Source organism: Loxodonta africana, chromosome 4 (assembly GCF_030014295.1).
Source record: "Loxodonta africana isolate mLoxAfr1 chromosome 4, mLoxAfr1.hap2, whole genome shotgun sequence".
NCBI classification, from domain to species: Eukaryota; Metazoa; Chordata; class Mammalia; order Proboscidea; family Elephantidae; genus Loxodonta; species Loxodonta africana.
In genome coordinates, this window is record NC_087345.1 from 121,304,538 (window position 1) to 121,331,939 (window position 27,402).

The window sequence follows — 27,402 nt, forward strand, 5'->3', positions numbered from 1 at the left end:
TATTTAAAAAAACACACAAAAAAGAAAAAACGAAGTAGTGAGCCTCATACTGCCTGACCCCAGAGCTTTCTGTACAGCCACAGTAATCAAAACAGCCTGGTACTGGTACAGGGACAGACTCATAGACCAATGGAATGGAACTGAAAACCCAGGCATAAATCTGCCCACCTGTGGTCATCTTATCTTTGACAAAGTACCAAAGTCCATTAAATGGGGAAAAGATAGTCCTTTTAGCAAATGGTGCCGGCAAAGCTGGATGTCCATTTGTAGAAAAAAAGAAAAAGATAAAGAAACAGGATCCATAATTCATACCATACACAAAAACATACTCAAAATAGATCAACAACCTAAATATAAAACTTAAAAAAATAAAGATCATGGAAGAAAAAAATAAGGACAAAGGTAAAAAAAAAAAAAAAAAAGTAAATGCACAAACACCAGAAGTTTAACTAGATTACTGGAAGCTCTTAAAAATTAAAAATTTATGCTCATCAAAAGACTTCACCAAAGTATAAAAAGAAAACCTACAGACTGGGAAAAAATTTTGGCTATGACATATCTGACAAGCATCTAATTTCTAAAGTCTATAGAATACTTTAACACTTCAATAACAAAAAGACAAATAATCCAATTAAAAAATGGACAAAGAATATGAGCACACCACCAAAGGAGACATTCAGGTGGCTAACAGACACATGAGAAATGCTTGTGATCATTAATTATTAGAGAAATGCAAATCAAAACTACAATGAGATACCTTCTCACCCCATATTACTGGCACAAAGGAAAAAAAAAAAACAGAAAATGAGGAATGTTGGAAAGATTGTGGGGAGATTGGAACTGTTTTGCACCGCTGGTGGGGAATGTAAAATGGTGCAACTGCTATGGAAAACGATATGGCACCTCAATAAATACCTAGAAATACCATACGATTCAGCAACTCCACTCCTAGGAATGTATCCTAGACAAATAAGAGCCATCGTATGAGTAGACATATGCACACCCATGTATATTGCAGTATTATTCACAACAGCAAAAATATGGACACAACCTAAGTGCCCATCAGCAGATAAATGGATAAACAAATTATGGTACCTATACACATGGGGAATGCTACACAACAATAAAGAACAGTGATGAATCCTCAAAACATCTCACAACAATGAAGAATCTGGAGGGTATTATGCAGAGTGAAATAAGTCAATCACAGAAGGACAAATGTTGCATGAGACCATTACTATAAAAACTCAAGGAAAGTTTTACACAGAAAAAGAAAAACAAAAAACAAAACAATCTTTGCTGGTTACTACTTAGGGGAGAGGTGTGGAGTGGAAATCACTAACTAAATAGTAAAAAAATTAACTTTGGTGACACAAAATAGGGGAAGTCAGCACAGCTTGACAAAGGCAAAGTCATAGAACCTTCCCAGACACATCCAAACACCTTGAGGGGACTGACTTACAGGGGCTGAGGGCTGGGAACCATGGTCTCAGGGGACATCAACGTCAGTTGGCATAACACAGTTCATAAATAAAATGTTCTATATCCTACTTTGATGAGTAGCATCTGGGGTCTTAAAAGCTTATGAATGGTCATCTAAGATACTCTACCAGCCCCACCCCATCTGGAGCAAGGGAGAGTCCAGAAAACCAAAGACACAAGGGGAAGATTAGCCCAAAGGACTGCCACTGACTGATCTGACAGGGCTCACAATAGAGGATCCTGGACTGAGCAGGAGAAAAATGCAGAACAAAATTCAAATTCACACACACAAAAAAATGACCAGATTTATTGGCCTGACGGAGACTGTAGGAACCCCAGAGACTATGGCCCCAGGCACAGTGCTAACTCAGAACAGAAGCCACTCCCGAAGTCCACCTTTCAGCCAAAGATTAGACAGGCCTAAAAACAAACAATAACACACATGAGGAATACGCTTCTTAGTTCAATTAAGTATATGAGACCAAATGGGCAACACCAGTCCAAGAACAAAGATGAGCAGGCATAAAGAGACAGGAAAACTAGATAAATGGACACGGAGAACCCAGGATGGAAAGGGAGAGGGGAAGAGTGCTGACACATTGTGGGGACTGCAGCCGATGTCACAAAAAATTTGTGTATAAATTTTTGAATGAAAATTGGATATACACTGTAAACTTCCCCTAAAACACAATAAAATTAAAAAAAAAGTCCCCAGTGATGTTTTTTAAAAAAGAAAGAAATATAGAGACAACAACAGCTATAAATAAAGGCTTACCTATTTATTTAAAAAAAAAAAAAATCAGAGTAACAACCTACAGATACATGGAATAAAAGTAAACTAGTGAAATACCAGAAAGTGAAGTACACAATTTTGTAAAGAACTTTGACAACTTAAGCAATTTGCATGGCAATCTTTGTAAGCAGGAGGTGAGAAGGAGAGCAGTTGAAGTGTCACATACTAGTGCGGTGAGATAGAACATACTTTTAAAAATTATGTTCCCTTAATGATTTGTTGTTTCTGCTGCTTTGGATAAAGGGATTCATTCTACTGTTATCCACGGTTATCTTGACTTTACTCCTACTGAAATTTAATGCCAAGTAATTTTTTTATCTAACTGATTTTCCTGGATGATACCAGGCACAAGCTTTCTAGAAGAAAAACAAATAACATATGGATGGATGGATGGACTGATGGATGGATGGATGGGTGGATGGGTGGATGGGTGGATGGGTAGGCGGGTGGGTGGGGGGGCAGATGGATAGATGATAGATAGATAGATGAGAGATAGATAGATGAGAGATAGATGATAGATAGATAGATGATAGATAGATAGATGATAGATAGATAGATGATAGACAGATAGATGATAGATATATAGATAGACAGACAGATAGATAGATGATAGACAGGTGATAGAAGACAGAAAAGAAGATGCTCTTTTTTACATTTACTTGTTCATCTATTGCATTATCTGTCTCTCACACACACATATCTCATATACACACATGGAAAGGCATAAATATCAAAGGCTAGAAGATCATTGCAATTTCAAAATGATCTTCAAAACTTTTTAAACATGCTTATTCTCATGCCTCATTCCTCAAAAACATTTTATCAATTTATCTGGGATGGGACTTGGGTTTCTTTGATTTTCTAGAATTTCTGCACTCCAACTTCCACTTCTTTGATTACCTGGGGTTTCTTTATCCTAATTTCCATTTTATTAGAGATGGTGCTGTATATGCTTTGAGTTTAAACTGTGACATGGTTATTCGTAGAGAAGCAAAGAAGTCTTTAGTTTGTGAAAGGCTGACTACAAGGTTTCTTTAAAACTAAAATCCTCAGGTGAATTTTAATTGATTCAATTGGGGAAAATCTTGATTTACAGAGAGTTTTTTTTTTTTTAATTTACTGAAAAAGGAAAGATATACTGATACTGTTTTCAGCGTTATTACTATCCCATTTTGACTCTACCCTTTGGCTCTATCCTAATGGGATATAAACTTTAAGTTGTCAGATCATTTCAGTTCTCTGCTCAAAAATTTATAGGGCTACACATTTCTCTCAGAGTAAAAGTCAGATAGATCATTGGCCCTATGACTCTATCATCATTTGGACAAACTCCATCTTCTATGCTCCTTATAATCCACCCCACTGGCCTCAGTTATGGAACTTGCAGAACACATTCTTAGAGTTTCTGTTACATTTTTTCCTTTGCCTGTTTTTCCCCAGACACCTGATTAATTAGAACCACATTCTTTTCAAGTTTTTGCTTGATTTCATTTTTTCCTAGTGTCCATCCACTTTTAGCACTCACCAAACCTCCTACTCTGCTGTTCAAGTTTTTTTTTTTTTAAGTTCATTAATTTCTAATGTACTGTATGATTTATTTGGTAACTTAATGTTTATTGTCTGTCTCTCTAAACTAAAATGTAAACCCCACTAATTTAACAGCCCTGGTAAGTTTGGTTCAACAGCGAATCCTGAGTGCATAGAGCAGTGTATGCCACACAGAATAAATTGTTGTTGTTGTTGTTAGGTGCCGTGGAGCCGATTCTGACTCATAGCCACTCTATGTACAAAAGAATGAAACACAGCCCAGTCCTGCGCCATCCTCACAATCCTCGTTATGCATGAGCCCATGTTGTAGACACTGTGTAAGTCCATCTTGTTGAAGGTGTTCCTCTTTTTTGCTGACCCTCTACCAAGCATGATGTCCTTCTCCAGGGATTGATCCCTCCTGATAACATGTCCAAAGAATGTGAGAGTTAGTCTCACCAACCTAGCTTCTAAGGAATATTCCAGCTGTACTTCTTCTAAGGCAGATTTGTTCTTTCAGCAGTCCATGGTATATTTAATATTCTTCTCCAACACCACAATTCAAAGGCATCAATTCTTCTTTAGTCTTCCTTATTCATCATCCAGCTTTCACATGCGTATGAGGCAATTGAAAACACATGGCTTGGGTCAGGTGGGCCTTAGTCTTCAAGGTGACGTCTTCGCTTTTTAAGACTTTAAAGAGGTCTTTTGCAGCAGATTTGCTCAATGCAATGTGTCTTTTGATTTCCTGGCTGCTGCTTCCACCGCTGTTGACTGTGGATCCAAGTAAAATGAAATCCTTGACAATTTCAATCTTTCTCCATTTATCATGATGTTGCTTATTGGTCCAGTTGTGAGGATTTTTGTTTTCTTTATGTTGAAGTGTAATCTTTACTGAAGGCTGTGGTCTTTGATCTTCATTAGTAAGTGCTTCAAGTCCTCTTCACTTTCAGCAAGAAGGTTGCATCATCTGCATAATGAAAGTTGTTAATGAGTCTTCGGCATTTCTGAGGCCACCTTCTTCTTTATAAACTCCAGTTCTTCAGATTATTTCCTTAGTATACAAATTGATCAGGTATGGCAAAAGGATACAACCCTGATGCACAACTTTCCTGACTTTAAAGCACACAGTATCCCCTTGTTCTGTTTGAACGACTGCCTCTTGATCTATGTACAGGTTTCTCGTGAGCACAATTAATTGTTCTAGAATTCCAATTCTTCACAATGTTATCCATAATTGGTTATGACCCACACAGTCAAATGCAGATAAACATCTTTCTGGTATTCTCTGCTTTCAGCCAAGGTACATCTGACAACAGCAATCATGTCCCTGATTCCATGTCCTCTTCTGAATTTGGCTTAAATTTCTGGCAGTTCCCTGTTGATATTCTGCTGCAGCAGCTTTTGAATGATCTTCAGCAAAATTTTACTTGTGTGTGATATTAATGATATTGTTTGATAATCTCCTCATTCATTTGGATCACCTTTCTTGGGAATAAGTATAAATATGCATCTCTTCCAGTTGGTTGGCCAGGTAGCTGTCTTCCAAATGTCTTGGCATAGATGAGTGAACACTTCCAGTGCTGCATCCATTTGTTGAAGCATCTCAATTGGTATTCCGTCAATTCCTGGACCCTTGTTTTTCACCAATGCCTTCAGTGCAGCTTGGGCTTCTTCCTTCAGTACCATTGGTTACTAATCACGTGCTACCTTCTGAAATGGTTGAACATCAACCAATTCTTTTTGGTATAGTCACTCTGTGTATTCCTTCCACCTTCTTTTCATGTTTCCTGTTTTGTTTAATGTTTTCCCTGTAGAATCCTTCACTATTGCAACTTGAGGCTGGCATTTTTTTTTTCAGTTCTTTCAGCTTGAGAAATGCTGTGTTCTTCCCTGTTGGTTTTCTAACTCTAAGTCTCTGCACATGTCATTGTAATACTTCATCTTCTCAAGCCGCCCTTTGAAATCTTCTGTTCAGCTCTTCAACTTCATCATTTCTTCCTTTTGTTTTAGCTACTTGATATTCAAGAGCAGGTTTCAGAGTCTCTTCTGACATCTTCTTTCTTTTTTGACCTCTTGCTTTCTTCATGTATGGTGTCCTTGATGTCATTCCACAACTCATGTGGTCTTTGGTCATTAGTGTTCAGTGCGTAAAATCTATTGTTGAGACAGGTTCTAAATTCAGGTGGGATATACTCAAGGTCATAGTTTAGCTTCTTGGACTTGTTCTGATTTTCTTCGGTTTCAGCTCAAACTTGATAAGAGCCATTGAAGGTCTATTCTGCAGTTGGCCCCTGGCCTAGTTCTGACTGATGATATTGAGCTTTTTCATCATCTCTTTCCACAGATGTAGTTAATTTGATCCCTGTGTATTTCATCTGGAGAAGTCCACATGTATAGTCGCCACTTATGTTGTTGAAAAAAGGTATTTGCATTGAAGAAGTTGTTGGTCTTATAAAATTATATCATGTTATCTTCCTCATCATTTCTATCACCAAGGCCATATTTTCCAACTACCAGCCCAATAATTATCAGTGCACCCTGATTGCGTGTTTGATCACTTTCAAACTGGAGAAGATGGTAAAAATCTTCTGTTTCTTCATCTTTGGCTGTAGTGGTTGGTGCATAAATTTGAATAATAGTCATATTAATTAATCTTCCTTGTAGGCGTATGGATATTATCCTATCACTAACAGTGTTTTATTTCAGGATAGATCTTGAAATGTTCTTCCTGAAGACGAATGTGGTATCTTTCCTCTTCAAGTTATCATTTTGAGCATAGTAGACCATGTGACTGTCCAATTAAAAATGGCCAATACTGGTGCATTTCAGCTCACTATTGCCCAGGATACTAATGTTTATGTGCTCTGTTTAATTTTTGACAATTTCCAGTTTTCTTAGATTCATATTCTTATGTTGAACATCCCACTCTCCAATTATTACTGGAAGTTTGCAATTGTTTCTTCTCATTTTGTGTTGTGTCAGATCAGCAAATAAAGGTCCTGAAAGCTTGACTCCATCCAAGTCATTAAGGTCGACTCTACTTTGAGGAGGTAGCTCTTCCCTAGTCAGCTTTTGAGTTCCTTTCAACCCGAAGAGCTCATCTTTCAGTCCTATATCGGCAATGTTCTGCTCCTATTCATAAGATTTTCACTGGCTAATTCTTTTCAGTGGTAGACTACTGGGTCCCTCTTCCTTGAATAAATTAATTTCTTCTATTTCTAATTTATTTATCATAAATAAAATCTAATTTCTTTCAATACCTCATAGTAGAAACATCTTACTTTGGTTGATATAAAGTAAATAATATATAGGGGCTTACAACATGCATATCCTTCCAATGGAACACTTTTACCTATTAGTTCCTCCAAGTCCTCATTTGCCAAAGTCCATTGCGTTGTAACTGCAGAAATTAGCATGAAGTTGAATATATCAGTGCTACTCAGGCTTTTACAACTTTGAAACCATCTATCTTCGACTCGATGGTACTTTTTTTTTTTTGTCTTCTTATTACCAACCCAAACCAAACCCATTGCCACCAAGTTGATTCCAACTCATAGCAACCCTCTAGGACAAAGTAGAAATCCCTCATAGGGTTTCCAAGGCTGTAAATCTTTACAGAAGTAGAGTGCTATATCTTTCTTCCATGGAGCAGCTGGTGGGTTCAAACCATTGACCTTTTAGTTAGCAGCTGAGCACTTTAACCACTGTGCCACCAGGGCTCCTTATCTTCGTGATACCAATCCTAAAATGCTCAGTAGGAAATTGATATATGTCTGTCTCTAAAAGTCAGGTACTAAGAAGATTCTGATAGTCAACTATGAATCAAGTTAAAAATAAGAAGAATTTGATAAAGAATACTTCTATGAGCTATCAAATTTCTTTTCTTGGAAAATTCTAAACAACGTTGTAGTAAGGAAAAGAAAAGGATACGACTTTACTGCTAAATTTCTTTCCATAGTCACCAAAAGATGTCTCAAATTCAAGCAATATGTAGTCTATAATATGTTTATGGAGTTATAGAGATAGACATAGATACAAATATAGGCTATATATATCCAGGCCGTATATAAATATATATTTATATATATATATACACACACACATACATAAAAAGAGAGAAGGAGAACCAAAAAATAAATAAAATTCATTGCCATCAAGTCAATTCCAATTTAGAGAGTTACCAAGTAGAACTGTTCCATAGAATTGTCTTGGTATAATCTTTATGGAAGTAGATCACGTGACTTTTCTTTTGCAATGCTGCTGGGTGGGTTTGAAGTCAACTCCTGGGATTAGTATCTGACAGCAAACTGTTTTTGCCACTCCTGAGCCTCAGAGAGGCTCATGTGTTCCAAAAGGTTAAGATATTTAAGGAAGAAAGCAAAACAGTCTTTGCCTTTCATATCCTCCCTCCATCTTTATCTCTTAGAAACTCTACTCCCTGCCATCTAATGAAATAGGATAAAATGAATGTGAGAAAATATCTCAGGAATAAACTAAATGCTACCGATCCTAAAATGCTCAAAAACTGAATATGATGTTGGGAGTAAGGCAAGGAAAAGAGTATGTAGGTTAGTGTCCTGCTGAAGTGCAAATGTGGAAGCAACAGATGAGAAAGAGGGATCAAAGACTATATGTAAGAGGGGAGATTTAAGAACAAAAAAGTGGAAGAGGACCTAAAAATATCCTTCTAGACTTGAAATCCTTTAAAAACTGATAATCCTTTCCTTTGTTCCAACTACAGTAATTTGCAAAATCTAGCTTGTGTTTTCTATGAACACCAAGGCTATGTAATAGAATTATGCCCTGCTTTTACTCAAAATGCTGTTAGTGAAAGCTTGGGACCTTCAATTGCTGATATGTTACCATAAAAAAAATGAGAAGTAAAAGATGCAAACATTTATCAGTATTTAATACGTGGAATGAATCAATTCATATGAAGTATGAATCAAAGAAAATTGTAAATTGTCAAAAATGAAATGAAACACTTGACGATTGATATCCTAGGCATTTGTGAACAGAAATGGACAATTATTGACCATTTTGAATTAGACAATCATATGGTGTACTATGTTGAATAGGACAAAATGAAGAGAAATAACATTGCATTCATTGTTAAAAAGAACATTTCAAGGTCTATCCTGAAGTTCACTGCTGTCAGTGAGAGGAAAATATCTATATGCCTACAATGAAAACCAGATAATATGACTGTTGTTCAAATTTATTCTCCAACTACTAGTGCAAAAGATGAAGAAATTGAAGATTTTAACAACTGCTGCAGTCTGAGACTGATCAAACAAGTAGTCAGGATGCATTGATAGTTACTGGTGATTGTAATGGTAAAGTTGGAAAGAAAGAAAAAGTATCAGTAGTTGAAAATACTGCCTTGTTAATAGAAACAATGCCAAAGATTACATCACAAAATTTTGCAAGACCAACAGCTTATTCATGGGAAATACCTTATCTCAACAACACATAAAATGACTATACAAATAAACTTCACCAGGTGGAATACACAGGAATCAAATCAATTACATCTGTGGAAAGAAATGATGGAAAAGCTGAATATCATCAGTCAAGACAAGGCCAAGGGTCACCTGCAGAACAGACCATCAATTACTCATATGTCAGTTTAAGTTAAAGCTAAAGAAAATTAAGACAAGTCTCGTGAGAGCCAAAGTATGATCTTAAATACATCCTACCTAATTTAGAGACCATCTCAAGAATAGATTTGATGCATTGAAGACCAATGACTGAAGACCAGAAGAGTTATGGGATGACACCAAGGACATCACATATGAAGAAAGCAAAAGGTCTTTAAAAAAAAAAAAGACAGAAATGAAAGAAAAGACAAAAATGAATTTCAGAAGAGAGTCTAAAACTTGTTCAACACAGAAGTATTTAAAGCAAATGGAAGAAATGATGAAGTAAAAGAGCTGAACAGAAGATTTCAAAGGACAGTTTAAGAAGACAAAGTAAAATATTGTAATGAAATGTGCAAAGACCTGGAGTCAGAAAATCAAAAGGGAAGAATACATTCAGAATTCCTCAGGCTGTAAGAACTGAAGAAAAAATTCAAGCCTCAAGTTGCAATATTGAAGGGCTGTATAGGCAAAAAATTGAATGACTCAGGAAGCATCAAAAGAAAATGGAAGGAATACACAGAGTCACTCTACCAAAAAGAATTGGTTGATGTAAAAACCATTTCATGAGGTAGTATGTAATCAAGAACCAGTGGTACTGAAGGAAGAATCCAAGTTGTACTGAAAGCATTGGTGAAAAACGAAGCTTCAGAAACTGGCAGAATACCAGTTGAGATGCTTCAACAAATGGACACAATGTTGGAAGCGCTCACTCATCTATGTCAAGAAATTTGGAAAACAGCTGCCTGACCAACTGACAGGAAGAGATCCATATTTTTGCCCATTCCAAATAAAGGTGATCCAACAGAATGTGGATATTATCAAACAATGTCATTAATACCACACACAAGCAGAATCTTGGTGAAAGTAATTCAGAAATATCTACAGGCAACTGCCTGAATTTCAAGCCGGCTTCAGAAGAGGACGTGGAACTAGGAATATTATTGCTCGTGTCAGATGGATCTTGGCTGAAAGCAGAGAATACAAGAAAGATGTTTACCTTTGGTTTATTGACTATGCAAAGGCATCGGACTGTATGGATTATAACAAATTGTGAATAAAATTGTGAAAAGTGGGAATTCCAGAACATTTAATTGTGCTTATGCAGAACCAACATAGATCAAAAGGCAGTTGTTTGAACAGAACAAGGGAATACTGTATGGTTTAAAACTGGAGAAGTGTGAAGGTTGTATCATTTTACCTTAATTATTCAATCTGTGTGCTGACCAAATAATCCGAGATAAACTGGATTATATGAAGAAGACGGAAACCCTGGAGGTGTAGTGGTTAAGTGCTACGGCTGGTAACAAAAGGGTCAGCAGTTCGAATCCTCCAGGTGCTCCTTGGAAACTCTATGGGGCAGTTCTACTCTGTCCTATAGGGTTGCTATGAGTCAGAATCGACTCGACGGCACTGGGTTTATATGAAGGAGAATGTGGCATCATGATTGGGGGAAGACTCATTAACAACATGTGATATGCGACTGATACAACCTTGCTTGCTGAAAATGAAGAAGACTTGAAGCACTTACTGATGAAGATGAAAGACTACAGACTTCAGTATGGATTACGCAATAAGCAACATCCTAATAAACGGAGAAAATATTGTAGTTGTCAAGGATTTCATTTTACTTGGATCCACAATCAATGCCCATGGAAGCGGCAGACAAGAAATCAAACAACGTACTATGTTGGGCAAATCTGCTTCCAAAGACCTCTTTAAAATCCTAAAAATCAAAGATGTCACTTGGATAACTAAGGTGTGCCTGACCCAAGCCATGGTATTTTCAATCATGTCACATGCATGTGAGGGCTGGACAATGAATAAGGAAGATTAAGAATAATTGGTGCCTTTGAATTATGATTTTGGTGAAGAATATTTAATACAGTAGACACCAGAAGAAAGAACAAATCTGTCTCAGAAGTACAACCAGAATGGTCCTTAGAAGTGAGGATGGTGAGACTTCACCTCCCCTACTTTGGACATGTCATCAGGAAAGACCAATTGCTAGAGAAGAAAGTCATGATTGGTGAAGTAGAGGGTCAGCAGAAAAAGGGGATCCTCAGTGGGATAGACTGACATAGTGGCTGCAACAATGGGCTCAAACATAGCAATGATTTTGAGGATGGCGCAGGATGGGGCAAAGTTTTGTTCAGTTATACTTATGTTCACTGATAGTTGGAACCGACTCAACAGTACCTAACAACAGCAAAGCTGAGCTCTACACAGCATGCATAGTTAAAGTAAATCAGGAAATAGATACATTATTGAAAATGAAGCCCAGGAACATAATATGAAAAGAGAAGGCCATTTCTCTATAACCAAAGGTTGCAATAGGATAAACAAGAAAAACTTACAGAAAATCTTCAAAGAAAAAACCTACTATTAAAAAGTACAAATTTACTTTAAAACCATGATATTAAAAAAAAAAAAAAACATACAATGGAAAAGTGAATTCTTGTTCATGATGCTTTGGGTTCTTTAGAGTTCTTTTCTGGCAAGAAGTTAACTCCTTTTCTCTAAGTTTGCTAAACCTAAACAGGTGTTGCAAGGACAAATTAGAGCAAACTTATGTGGGAAGAAAAGAGAGTAGAAATTTGGAAAGTGAGCTCCTGAAGCAAGGTCTTAAGAGGATAAATGGTATAAGGAGTGCAGTGTGGAAATTATTGTATTGCTCTTTTCAGCAGTGAAAATCATTTACCACCCACCATGTCATTTTTGATACAAAATCACACTTTGCCTTGTTCTTTTTGACTGAAAAATAATTATTCCCTGTGTATGTTATAGCAATAAAGATAATAATAATTTGCTCTTATAGAATTCTTTTCCTCCTAAGAGTTTAAGAAGTTTAGAGCAAGCTATTCCACTTGTCTTTATAAGAACACTGCAAAGTAGGTATATAGAGATAAATGGCCATAAAAATGAATAAAGGGAAATGTTTTAACCTGGAGAGAGTTGGGTTCTTATTCATCTTCGCTGTCTGAGCCAGAGAAATGGAGTCTGCATCATGAATATAGACCTGAAATTCTCCCAAGATTCCAAATATTTTTTCCTTGATCTCTGAGATAAATGGTGAACATTTTTATTGCTTGAAATCTCAGCCTGACATAAATTGAGATATATTGTCAAATTTTGTATCTAATGATATTTTACAGAGAGAATAAAAATATATTTTTCAAAGAATATTTTGACACAGCTAAGAGTGGTGTCCATAATGAAAAAAATAAGGCTTCATTTAATATGTACATGTTTCCTAATTACAGTAAGTTTCATAATGTTAATTACGGCCAAGAATTAATAGATATTTCAGGCTAATGATTTTTAGGAAGATTTCATTTAAATATTGCCCAGGAATCCTTAGATGTACTAAGATCCTTTAGAGACATTATCTCTAGAATTGACAATGAAAAAATGGGCCAGCCTCTTTCTAAAAAAAATAGTTAAGGATTAATCCAGTTGATTAATCTAAGTGTGGGTTTGATTAATTTACCGCATACATAAGGAAAAAAACTAAATTTTCTAGGATTTAAATCTAAGCTAAATTTAGTCAAGTTCAAAATTTTAGGAATTACGTTCAAATAATGAGAAAAATCCAAGATTTAGTTGAAACTGCTAAATCATCTTATTTTGTGGGATATAATAAATCCTATCGTTTGCATCCTATAAATTAAAATAGTAGTCACCTATTTATATTAAAGAATATTGAAGTAGAGTGTTTAAAAGTGTGCTGTTTATAGGCAACAAAGTTGAGATTTTCTTTTCTTTCTTTGTCTTTCTTTACTGTTTTGAGCCAGTATGCTATATTTATACTGTAACATTTTGCCTCCTAATCATTTTAATACATACAAATAGCTTTAGAAATATCAGGATTAAGTATTTAGTTTACATGTATGTTTGCTGATCCTGGCCTCATAAAGAAATAAATTAAAAAAATAAGGTTATTACTACACTGGCAAAATGCAATGTACAATTTGCAAAATACCATACACTGTTTTGCGTATTTGGTACTGTTATGGCTCTCTTACAGAATGACCTTCATTATACCCTTGCTGCCAACTCTATCAGTTTCACTTGGTAGTGAAAGCTTATCATGATGATATGGAAATGGGTACAGCCATATTCTAAACTGACAAAAAAAAAAAAAAGCTGGAAAATATAGTCATAGAAAAAAAAAATGGACTACTTTTATTGTTTTTTTGTACCATAATTGATTTTTTATCATCATTTAAAAATTTAATGTGTCAATTTATTTGTCCTTTTCCTCATTCTTTATTTTCTATTATATTGTTTCATGTTTTCTAATATTGTTGTTTTACGCAACTCATTTCCAAATCTGTGTAGTAACATCAGATAAATAAATTGTGGATAGATATAGCTAGCTAGCTAACTTGTTTTAGAGGTGGATGAATTGATACCCATGCAGGGTTGAGGGGCGGCTGGAGGAAGAGAAAACTAATGAAAGTAGGGAGAGAAGAAAACAGTATACAATTTAGCCTGAAGAACCATAGCAGAAAGATCTATTATTATCCTTATTTCATAAACTATAAAACTCAAACTTAGAGGGATTAAGTAAATTGCCCCAAAGCCCGTAGATAGTATGTAGTGGAGTCCAGATGTTGTGCAGATCTGGAAAACATGAAGACTGATGGTTGATGTTTCGATTGTCACTCATACTGACTATGGCTAGAGATTGCTAAGCATGCTTGGACTGGAGATCAATTCCCATACCTTTGTAAGTCAGAAAAAATTAAACCAATACAATAAAAGATTAATGTAGCAATGAATTTAATGAACAAAAAAACAATGTGTACCTTTCAAAACTTGAAGCTTAATATCATGTTTTTGTAACTAAATTAAAAAAAATCTATTTTATTTACATTATGTGCCTTTTTTTGAGTGTAATATTGCTCATCTGCTATCCAATCAAATTAACTGGAAATAAATCATCCCTTCCCCACAGTTCTTGCTTTCAGCATCTGGGAATTCAATTTTAGCTTTTCACAATCCTTTTTTTTTTCCGTCGTTGAAGCTAATTAATTAAGAACTTCTCCCTTAAACTGTTTTTTTAAACAAGCTAGGATCACACAGACTGTGAAGTGCCCTGAGTGGTTTAAAGTCAGGCAAGGTGTGTGTCAGGGTTGTATTCTTTCACCATACCTGTTCAATCTGTACGCTGAGCAAATAATAGGAGAAGCTGGAGTATATGAAGAAGAATAGGGCATCAGGATTGGAGGAAGACTCATTAACAATCTGCGTTATGCAGATGACACAACCTTGCTTGCTGAAAGTGAAGAGGACTTAAAGCACTTACTAATGAAGATCAAAGACCACAGCCTTCAGTATGGATTGCACCTCAACATAAAGAAACCAAAAATCCTTACAACTGGACCAATGAGCAACATCACGATAAACGGAGAAAAGATTGAAGTTGTCAAGGATTTCATTTTACTTGGATGAACAATCAACAGCCATGGAAGCAGCAGTCAAGAAATCAAAAGATGCATTGCGTTAGGTAAATCTGCTGCAAAGGACCTCTAAAGTATTGAAGAGCAAAGATGTCTCCTTGAAGACTAAGGTGCGCCTGACCCAAGCCGTGGTATTTTCAATTGCATCATATGCATGTGAAAGCTGGACAATGAATAAGGAAGACTGAAGAAGAATTGACGTCTTTGAATTGTGGTGTTGGTGAAGGATATTGAATAGACCATGGATTGCCAAAAGAATAAACAAATCTGTCTTGGAAGAAGTACAACCCAGAATGCTCCTTAGAAGCAAGGATGGTGAGACTGTGTCTTACATATTTTGGACATGTTTTCAGGAGAGATCAGTCCCTGGAGAAGGACATCATGCTTGGCAGAGTACAGGGTCAGCGGAAAAGAGGAAGACCCTCAAGGAGGTGGATTGACACAGTGGCTGCAACAATGAGCTCAAGCATAATAGTGATCGTAAGGATGGCTCAGGACTGGGCAGTGTTTCGTTCTGTTGTGCATAGGGGTGCTATGAGTCAGAACTGACTCCATGGCACCTAACAACAACAACAACAACTGTATGGAATTGTATTTTAAATAGTCACAATTTTGTATTATAGACTCATTTCCAAGTTACTAACAATTCATAAAATTGTTTACACTAAAAAGATAAAACTTGCAGTCTAGAGGAGGTGGACCTTGTGAGGTAACCTCCATGATAAATAGAATTACTTTATTATAAATTATTTCTGTGCAAACTAATATATAGAATAAAGACATAAAAATCTATCAAAAAAAATAAGCATCAAACCTAAGAGAAAACTACAATTGTGATACTTAAAAAAAAAATTTGTGGAGCCCAAAACTCAAGATGTAATGGAGATTTGTGTCTAGAATTTTGTAAAAGAAATACAAGAAAAAAAAAAGTAAAGATTTAAAATTATTGCAGCTTATTCAAAGTTCTCACCTTAGGTTTCATGAAATCTGTTCTGTGTTTATGGGCAAAGCTTTTTTGGCAAGTAAGGTGAACACTAAGTGGTTAATATGATGTTCTTTTTAGAAGGCCTTATTATCATTGACCAACTATATAAAAAGTTTATGTGCTCATCACATCATAGTACAGATGAAAATCAACATTTCAAACAGCCAAAGCCATTATTCTCTAAAGTTGCCCTGTTCAGACTATCATTCAAGCAAGAGAAATGAAACTGCTTAAGGGGTCCAGCAATTTTCAACATCAGAGTGAATTCCAAAGATGGTGACTGCTCCCACAAAGATATGGACATTGTTTTAGCCAGTGCATGGATTGTGCTTAAAGAGCCACAATGCTGCCCTCGGCTGTGGCTATGAGATAAGAGTTCTGGTTAATAAGAACTGTTCTAGGACAGGCACAAATGAGATTACAGGATGGAGGCCCAAGTTGTGCCAAAACTCAAGCTGATGTTTTTGTCTTCAGCTGTCACAGATGGAACGGCTTATAGTATTCATACCACATCATCTCAAAAAAAAAAAAAAAAGAAAAAAAAATTGTGCAGGGAAAAAAAGATTTCAAGGACAAAACGTTATCAAATGACAGAGAATTTGGACTTAGAGAAAAAGACCAGAGAACTAAACCTATTACAAACTTGGCACGCTATAGTTTCGGATTTTGGCAGGACATAGTTATAACAGATTTCATGTAGGGGATAGAATCCAAAAACTGCTCCACCCCTAATTATGAACTGAATTCTCCCCTCTTTGAAAAAAAAAAAACACAGGAAGAAAAAAAAAAACTTCATGTTTGAATTATATGGAAATTTGAAAGGAATCAGCCCAGCAGGATAGATCACCAACCGGAAAAGTTGGAAAGGATGTAAGGTGTGGGATTTCAGGCTCCAAGCTGGTGGACTCTGAATTTGTCACAGAGGTTAGTTTTGTCTCCGAAGGGGAGCTAGCCATCCTGTGTACAAGAGTACCCCCTGTTGGTTGGTTGGCCAGAGAACATTGGCAGTGCCTGCTGTGGCAGCTGCTCATTTAAACTTCAACCCTAAAATTTGCTGAAAAGAAAGCAAGAATGATTTGGAAGGGGTAGGAAGAGGAAGATAAGCAGAAAAGATTCAATGAGGAGAGAAGTTAGGAATTAATTCTTTTCTTAAGATAAAAAAAATAATCATGCTACAGCACAGATGAGCCTTGAAAACATTATGCTGAGTGAAATAAGCTAGTCGCAAAAGGAAAATACTGTATGATTCCACTTATATGAATTACCTAGAATGGTCAAATGTATAGAGACCAAAATTTATTGATGGTTAACAGGAACGGGAGGGAAGAGGAAAGAGGGAAACGTTGCTGAGCAAGCACTGAGTTTCTGTTCGTAATGGTGGAATAATTTGGAAACAGATAGTGGTAATAGTGACACAACATGATGTAGGTAATCAATGTTGCTGCATTGTACATGTGAAATATGTTGAATTGACAAATGTTTTGTTGTATCTATTTTTACCACAATAAAACAATTAAAAAATAATCTAAGGAAATCACAGAAAATAGAGGAACACTGTGACTAAATTCAGACTAAAGACATCAAACCATTGTTGGTGCCAATGTGTTTCTGTGACTTCTGTTACGCTAATTACTGCTTTAGAATGATAATAATGCAAGTCAAATCACCATCCTCCCAGACAGGTTTTCCAGGTGATACAGGGCTTATAAACACATTTTTACGTAAAAAGAAGATAATGATATTATTTTATTTCACTGAATAATATAAACAGGGTCTGAAATATTCCCCACCCTTCTCAATAGTCCATTAATGCCAGGAGCACACTGAAAAAATAACAGAATTCTGAGATAAGGGCAACTATACATTGAAAACATGACTGTGGCCGCGAGATAATTCTTCATTGGAGTTTGCCTCGAGTGCTACCACTTGGGTCAGTTTGAATTGTATAGGATGCAAAAAGAAAAGCTGCAATGAAAAAACAAAACCAAAAAAGACCTACTGGTATGGGTTTCCTGATGTCCTCTGCAATTTAGCCCGGCCATTTTAGTTTGTAACACTAACATGTCAGTGAAATGAAAATAATTCTGTGCTGAGTTGGTGTACTAGCAAATGCTAGTAGAGTCTGAATCAGATTTGTTGTAATCTTTACAGCGAGGATACACTGGGGTTCTAAAAGGTTAATGAACCACTTGTGGTAGACCTTTCCTTCACATTTTAACTCTGTTTTATTCCTGATAGAACCATTAACTTCTACACTAACCTTTCTACTTGTTACTATTACACACATTCTACCCACTAAAGCTTTCTATTGATTTTTGCCAGTGAGGTTTTATAAAATGTAGCTTTAAATACATGGTTTCTGCAATTGTGTTAGCATCAGCCAGTGTGTGTGAAGACAAACATTAATTCTCCAGTTTTAATTATTTTTTTATATTGTCATTCAAGTACTCTTTTTTCGTCCTTGTTTCTCAGAAGGAACCATTTCTAGTGCTTTCACATTGGTCCTTTTTTAAATTGTTTGGCAATACTCTTTAATTTCTTAGTTCTCAATAACATATTTATAACCTAAATATGGAACCCCAACGGCAATGGGTTTGGTTTTTGTTTTAAATATGCTAGAAGAGACATAAATTGATTTCCCTGTTGTTCAATGAAAGTTTTCCAACATTTTCAATAATTGCTTATGTGTGTGTGTGTGTGTGTGTGTATCTTGGAATGAGAGATTAAGAACAAGAGATGAAGACAATATAGAGATATACAAGTAGTTATAACATGTGAATTTTTATTTAGAAATATGCATAAATAGCTAAAATGATGCATGACATTCTTAAATAAAAATATTCGAGACTAAATTTGCTTCTGTGAAAAACATCTGAAAAATATAAATTTAGTATGCCTTAAATAGGGATGCTCCAGAGCCAGTCCTGCCTTTTTAGTATGAGTTTTCTACTTTGTTTTGAGGAATTTTTTTTATTAAATTGTAAATTTTTTTCTAATTGCTAAATACAATCTTCTAAAAATAACATATATCCTTAAAATACTTTCAATCTATTATTGTCCAACTTTTTTTTAAATTGTGCTTTAAGTGAAAGTTTACAAATCAAGTCAGTCTCTCATACAAAAATTTATATACACCTTGCTATGTACTCCTGGGAAACCCTGGTGGTGTAGTGGTTAAGCGCTACAGCTGAGTTCGAATCCACCAGGCGCTCCTTGGAAACCCTATGAGGCAGTTCTACTCTGTCCTATGGGGTCACAATGAGTCGGAATCGACTCAACGGCACTGTGTTTGGTTTGTTTTTTTTATGTACTTCTAGTTGCTCTCCCCCTAATGAGACAGCATACTCCTCCTCTCCATCCTGCATTCCTCATGTCCTTTCAGCCAACCCCTGTCCCTCTCTGCCTTCTCATCTCTCCTCCAGGCAGGAGCTGCCCACATAGTCTCACGTGTCTACTTGATCTTAGAAGCTCCCTCTTCACCGGTATCATTTTCTGTCTGTCTTATAGTTCAGTCTAATCCCTGTCTAAAGAGTTGGTTTTGGGAATGGTTCTGGTCTTGGGCTAACAGAAGGTCTGGGGACCATGACCTCTGGGAAAGAGCTGGCTTTGGGAATGATTCTGGTCTTGGGCTAACAGAAGGTCTGGGGACCATGACCTCTGGGACCTTCTAGTCTCAGTCAGACCATTAAGTCTGATCATTTTAAGAGAATTTGAGGTCTGCATCCAACTGTTATTGTTCAACTTGAAGACAGTATCTTCTAATATAAAAGAAGCAGTGACACGCTGTACTGGCAGGTAACAAGAAAAATAAATTTTAAACAACAGATATTCTTATCTCACCCCTGAATCAAAGACATTTTTTTTCCCAGACATTTTACTACAGTATATCTAACTAATTTTTTTTTCTTCTTTTTTAAAAATACCCTAAGGTCACAATAGGGAGCCCTGGTGGCGGATGGTTAAAATGCTTGGCTGCTGACTAAAAGGTTGGGGCTTTGAACCCACCAGCCCTCTGTGGTTGTCTGTGGTAGTCCGCTTGCATAAGGATTTACAGCTTTGGAAACCCTATGTGGCAGTTCTACTCTGTCCCATAGGGTCACTATAAGTCAAACGGACTCATCAGGGGTGGGTGTTGTTTTGGTATGGTCACAATGAGTCCCTGGGCAATGCAGATTGTTTGTGTTCACTACTAACCTGAGTGTTGGAGGTTTGAATCAATCCAGGAATACTGTGGAAGAAAGGCCTAAGATCTGCTTTCATAGAGATTACAGCCAAGAAAATCCTGTGGAGCAGTTCTAACTCTGTAAGGCATGGGGTCGCCATGAGTTGGAATCTACTCAATGACAAAATTTTTTTGTTTTCCTTTTTTAATGGTCACAATGCAGCTCAGAGACCTACTTGATAAATACACAGTAGCTTAACAGCTATTTCAAAAAAGATCAAATTGAAAGTCCTATTTTTACAATTGGAGCCCTGGTGTTACAGTGGTTAAGAGCTCAGCTGCTAACCAAAATGTTGGCAGTTCAAATCCACCAGCCAAACCTTGGAAACCCTATGGGGCAGTTCTACTCTGTCCTGTAGGGTCACCATGACTCAAAATCGACTAGATGGCAACAGGTCTAGGCTTGGTTTTGGTTTACTTAGTTATAACTTTTTTTAATTGTAAAAATAAATCAAACCAAACCCTTTTGGTGGATTGGAACTGCCAACATTTTGGTTAGCAGCTTAGCTCTTAACCACAGCACCACCAGGGCTCCCACAGTGCAAAGGGAATCATTACTGTCATTTTTTGAAGTTAAGGTGAAGCAGATAAGAAAACTAAATCCTTAAATGAATAAAATGAGATGCTTAAATTACTGGAAATAATTTTATTTTTAAGAAAGCTTGTTTAGTTCTAAAACTTGCCATTGACAACCTTTCACAATATTATCAGAACACTTTCCTGACCCTGTAAATAGAGACCACAGTACCATTTTTGCTTTTCTTTTTATGATAATTGAGGATCTTGTAGTTTCTCAAACTCATAAAAATGTACATCAATTATGTTGTGAAAGTATTATGTTTTTGATGTGTGGGAGGATGAATTAAACTTAGAATATAGTATGTATGTTCCTTTTACTAAACATATTAGCTTATTTTGTTTTCATTTATCTTTCTCCTAAAATTTATCTTTCTCTTAACAATAAGTTGCACTATATTCAGTACATACATGTTTAATACATAGATATGTATGAAATTAAAAAAATACAGAAAGTATGTATACATGTTATAAATAAGTGTATTGAATGTACCCCAAGATCCCTGTACATGGTAAGGCTCATGACAGGGGACTTTCACATTAGCTCATGTCCTGAGATATTCTCTCAAAACCTCCTTATACCCTGATATGCACATGTTTCTATTACAGTAAATACCTCCATATGCATCTTTTCAAAGTACTTCAAATATAATAAACCACAAAGTGAACTCATTGGTTTTCCTCTCAAATGTGTCTCCATCTTGTCTTTTTCAAGTATGGAAAAAAAAAAAATTTTTTTTTTTTAATCATCCAACCTCTAAGCCTTTAAATTACAGCTACTTTAAATTTCTCTCTCTCTCCCTAATTATTGGCCAAGTGCTATGATTCTACTTCCAAAGTAATTTTCTCCCTCCCCACTTCCCTCCAGTTCCTTAATGGCCTATTACAATAGCCTGGTCTCTAGATCCCACTGTGGCAACTGTCATCCATTCTATGCATAGCTCTGAGCAATCTGCCAAAACTAAAACAATTACCTTTGAGTAAGTGACTCTACAGGACAGAGTAGAACTGCTCCATAGTGTTTCCAAGAAGCAGCTGGTGGGTTTGTATTGCTGACCTTTTGGTTAGCAGCTGTAGGTTGCTATAGCTCTTAACCACTGCACCACCAGAGTTCTTGAACATGCTACACCCTTCACCAAATCCTTCATTGAGTCCCCATTCCTTAGAGAATAAAGTTAAAATATACCTCCCACCATTTCTTTTCAAACACTGTAAACCCAACCAACCAACTAAACTATCGTCTAATTTTATTTCCAAATGTGATAATATTTCTGGCTTAAATACCCCCAAACAGCTCCTTTCATGACTGTTGGTATATACATTTGCCCAGCAACATTTTCTGCCTCTCACGTTTCTTGGGAAGCTGCTTTACCATTTTTAGTGTGTGCTGCCACAAGTTAAAAAAGAAAAAAAAAAAATTTTTTTTTTTTGAGGGACCTGTAAAAGTTTGAAATGGAAAAACTAGGCATGTGCTGCAAATTACTGTTTTTAGAGAGTATTGTATGAGGTGATGCTGAATCAATGTTTTTGGTATAAAAAATATGAATTTTGATAAAAAGCTTTTTGAAACACATACATCCCACTGGAATCTAGGGGAGTGGGTAGAATTAGTGGGACACATTTGTGCCTCTGGACTCTGAGGGTAGGATTGGTGGGATGAAGCAAGAAAAAAAGCCATAGTAAAAAAAAAAATATTACCTACCGGAAATTCAAATAAACTGAAAACAAAAACCAAACCAAAAACCCACTGCCATCAAGTCGATTCTGACTCATGGAAACCCTGGTGGCATAGTGATTAAGTGCTAAGACTGCTAACCAAAAAGTCGGCAGTTCAAATCCACCAGGCGTTCCTTGGAAACTCTATGGGGCAGTTCTACTCTGCCCTATAGGGTCACTATGAGCTATGAAAACAAAAACTAAAACTAAAAACAATCCCATTGTCACTCAGTCAATTCCAACTCACAGCAACTCTATAGGACAGAGTAGAACTGCCCCATAGGTTTTCCAGGGAAAAGCTGGTGGATTCAAACTGTCAGTCTTTGGGTTATTAGTCAAGCTCTTAACCATTTCACCACCAGGGCCCCAATATGATGATTCAATATGTATTCCATTGATGAAAACACATGGTGTCAACACAAAATTCAAAGCAGAAAATAATTAGGTCTTGAAAGGGTTTTTGCAACAAAGAAGGGCCTGGTAGATCCTCTAGCTTTGTCCAGTTCCAAACCAAAAAACCAAAGCCATTGCTGTTGAGTCAATTCTGACTTGTAGCGACCCTATAGGATGGAATAGAACTGTCCCATAGGGTTTCCAAGCAGTGGCTGGTGGATTCAAATTGCCAAAGTTTTGGTTAGCAGCCGAGCACTTAACCACTGTAACACCAGGGCTCCTGTCTGCTACTAAGACCCCTCATCTACTCTACAGCCACACAGGTCTGTAGTCTAGGAGGGTGCCAACAGCCCCAGAGACCTTTCTTAGGTGAGGTGCCTCCTATTACTGGGCCTTAGCATAGGCTCTTTCCCTTCACTCCAAATCCCCACCTCTCCACCATCACCAGTGACCCGGTTCTTTTCTGATCTCGGTTAAATCATAAGTTTCTCCTTCTTTGACTTCTCTAAAGAAGTTAAATACACCCATCTTTTATTCTTATTGCATCACATCTTGTTTCTTCATAACACTTACAGCAAGTAAATAAATTACATTTATTTATGTGTTGATGTAGTTAATGATTCTTTTCCATTGTAAAGTATAAGTTCAAAAGAGGGCTGGGGTCCTGCACGCGTTGGTTTATCATTACATCCAATAAAAATGAAGAATTGATTATATTACATTCCGAAAAAAAAAAGGTTAGATGGATTTATTTTAAAACTAATACTGCCTAAAATTAGGGATAAGGACCAATGTTATATAATTTAGAATTATAATTATCCATTATGGTGCATTTTTTTAAAAACCTGATTTTTTTTTTTAATGTTTAATCTTCATTGTTCATTTATTTATTTATTTATTTTTGCTTATTTGTTTTGTCAGGTCTCCTTATTTTAGATCGTAAGTCTATAGTAAATTGTAGGGTCACGAAAGATACAGAGATTTCTTGCAAAATAAATTATTTAAAACATTTTAAGGGGGAAAAATTTATATATATGTCTCTTCTGATGTACATACATCTATATGTACACACATCTATATGTACACACATACACACACACACATATATATCAAAAGAGATGGAGGAGAGAGGGAGGGAGAAAGAGAGACAGACTACGACTATATGTCCTATTAAGATAATAATTTAGAATCTATACACTACAGACAGCTCATTCAAATAAGAATAAATGAAAATACCCAATAAGAAGAAAAGCAAAGTATTTACAGCTACACTTTTATATTCATTTACATATGTAATAATTAGAATCTGGGTAGATTCTTGACTTTCTCCTCCCTCGATTATAAGTTGAATGGAGTCAGAGACATATTCTCACTCCTTTAAAATTTAATATCCTTGCTTAAAACTCCAGCGTTTTATCCTTAGATCTTAAATATTAGAACAGCTCCCCAATGATCAAAACTATGCTAAATCAATCATTAAAATTAATAGAAACAACTAAAAATGCACTGTTCTTTCATAGTAGCAAATCTCTAGATCTTTAATGGAGTTCTTAGTGTGTGTCAAATAATTTTAATAATGGAGTCTATGTCTATATATATTTATTTTTGGAAGGAGTGATTAAGAGGCTAGCATTGTTCATTTCTCTTTCAGTTAGCAATGCTATGTGCAAAGCCTATATTTTTGAACCAGGAGATTTTAGGGAAAGAAGGTAGCTTGATCTAACTGAAGATCAAGTACATAAGAAAATATTTTGTTTTTCTGGAAGTTGTTCTCACAAATATAGTCCTATAAAGTGATAAAAACAGATATTTTTCCATTTTGATACACTAACACTATCTTTAAAGAAATACATTTTCACCATAGGACATTGGATTCTATGTGATCCTCGATTGCTTCACTTCAATGGGATTATGGGATAATATACAGACTCTGAAAGTTGCTAATGGTTAGATACCATTTCTTTCAGATAGCCAAGTAGCGGTACATTTCTAAAGTTTGAAGTTTAAAATTAGGGCTTTTATTAGATCATTTATGTTAGGTGCTGATCAGCAGATCAGAATCATCTGAGGTGATGACAAAAATCTTAATGGAGAGGAAGACAGGGAGCCAGTTGACAAACTACTCTGAGTGGAGATCCATAAGGGTGGTGGGTAAGGGCAAGCAGGAGAGATACCAGGAGCTATAAGCTGAGATCTTGAATATCAAAGTAGATTTTGTGTGTGTGCGTTTGTTTATTTTAAAAAGAGGGTCAAAGAAGAATGGTCTGGATCCCATTCTCCTTCCAATTCTGACGTGTGAGAAAATGAATAGTTCTCCTAGAGAAGGTCATAGAGAAATGATTGTCCTCAGAAGAATGCCTTGACTTAGGTAAGACAAGAAGATAGAGGAAAATTTCAGCGAGGTAGTTGAGGACTGAAGGAGCCCTTGGAGTGCAATGGTTAAGTGCTCAGCTTGCTAACCAAAAGGTCAGCAGGAGAAAGGGTCTAGCAATCTGCTCCCATAAAGATTACAGCTTAGAAAACCCTTTGAGGCAGAGCTACTCTGTCACATGAGGTCACTGAGTTGCAATCCACTTGATAGCACACAATAACAAGTTGAGATCTATGGCTGCTTTGGATGCAGAGTGCACTGAGGAAACTATACTACTTTATACCCTACGCATTAGTACAGGCAAAGATAGGTTTACAGGGCTTCGAGTGGTATTGTGATGCTCCCCGAAAGGGGGTCTAGTGGTAAAAATGTGTGGAGATTTTTTTCTTTTTTAATCCACAGATGTTATCAGCTGCAAAGGATGCAGCTGTAAGTGAAAGGATAGATCTATCAGACATGGAGATAGGGACCTTCATGTGGCTGAAGGAGGAGGATAGGCTGTGCTCCTACGCATAGTATTTACATTCTGGGTGTTGGTGCTCTGCTTGGTTAGGGGTGCTAGGTCACTGTCCTTGACTAGTTGTCAGCAGCCTGACATCATTCTGTGGTTATACATGCTCTATAATAGAGATTTTTGGAGCCCGTGTGGTGCAGTTAAGAGTTATGGCAAGCTACAGCTGGTAACCAAAATGTCAGCAGTTCAAATCCACTCCTTGGAAACCCTATGGGCAGTTCTACTCTATCCTATAGGGTCTCTATGAGTTGGAAATGGGTTTATAGTAGAGTTTGAGCCAGCAGCTATGGTATCACTTTGATTGCCTTTAAGCTTGCAAATATGCTTCCTCAAATATACATGCCAGTTTCCTCACTTTGGAGAATCTGTTTTTCATATATGACTGGTTACAGCTACAGTCGCCCTAACTAGAGACTTAAAGAGATGATAGAGACTCTACCTGTGACCCTCTCATCAGCACCATGAAGTACTGATGGCAACTAAAGGGATTATACCATTTTACCAACATTTAACCTGTAATTAACACAAGACATCTCTGCCTTTGGAAGAGGGAAATTATTTCCATGGTCTTACTCAATTCTTTATCCCAGGCCTTGTGACAAGCACTGGGTAAACAAAAAGATGAGCAAGAAAAAATATGCCCCTTCTAAGAATTTACTGTCTAGTGGGGGATGACAGAGAAATATGATACAGTGTGATACGTTCTGTAATAGTGATTGGTGCAAGAAAACCAAAGAGCACATGAGGGAGGAGTTTATTTCAGTCATGAAGGATGCAAGAAGGGTTTATTAGAGAATGGTATCTACTCTGAGACATGGAGAATGGGTAGCGGTTAGCCAGGAAAACATGGGACTAGTTCCTCAAGTTTAGAAAACAGCATTTACGAAGGTCTGTTTAATGCTGACAGAAAGCTTGAAACAGTAGCAGAGATGATGTGGGCAAAGCATGAAATAAATGAAGTTCAACAATGTTAGCTAATTATTACTTTTCTTCTTTTACTATTCCTGCTACTACTAATTATAGACCCAAATAGTCATGATATGGATGCAAGACAGCAGTTCAGTGAATTGCTTTTATATGTCCTTTCTAGACATGGTTTTGTAACTCCCACAAAATGATTGGCAGGAATTGTGTAAATAACCCATTGCAGGAATTAGTTTATGAGGTGACTGTGGCTTACCAAAGGATTTGGTGGGTTTTGCCATCCTGCTAGGCTTAAAAGGCCTAATTCCACAGAGTTTCAGGGTGATCTCACTACCATGCAGAAGAGTCTGGAGCAGAGGACTTCCTTTGGACCAAGGACCTGGGGTCCCTGGGCTGAGAACCTCCTAGACCCAGAAGAAAAAGTGAATGCTGAAGATGGCGAGAGACATTGACAGTGAGCCTGCCCCGCCCATGGAGCAAGAGCTGAGCATCTTCAGATAGGAGGCTTGCCAAAGGAGCTAAAAGAGTTGCAACTCTTGCCTACGCAAGGCAGAGCCCTGAGTGTGCCCTGTGCAAGGGTTGCTTTGGAGGATCCTGTCCAGAGATCTTCTTACGGCAAGGCTGAGCTGGATGCTTCTGGGTAGAAGGCTCGCCAGCAGAGTTAAAAGAGCTGTAACGCTTGTGCATAGGGCAAGAGGGTTGTATGCCTTTTCCCCTGGGCAGCAGGGACCTAAGTAATATTGTGACAAAAGAACCCCATAGGCCTGGGTAGTGTGTCAGAAACCAGGAGCA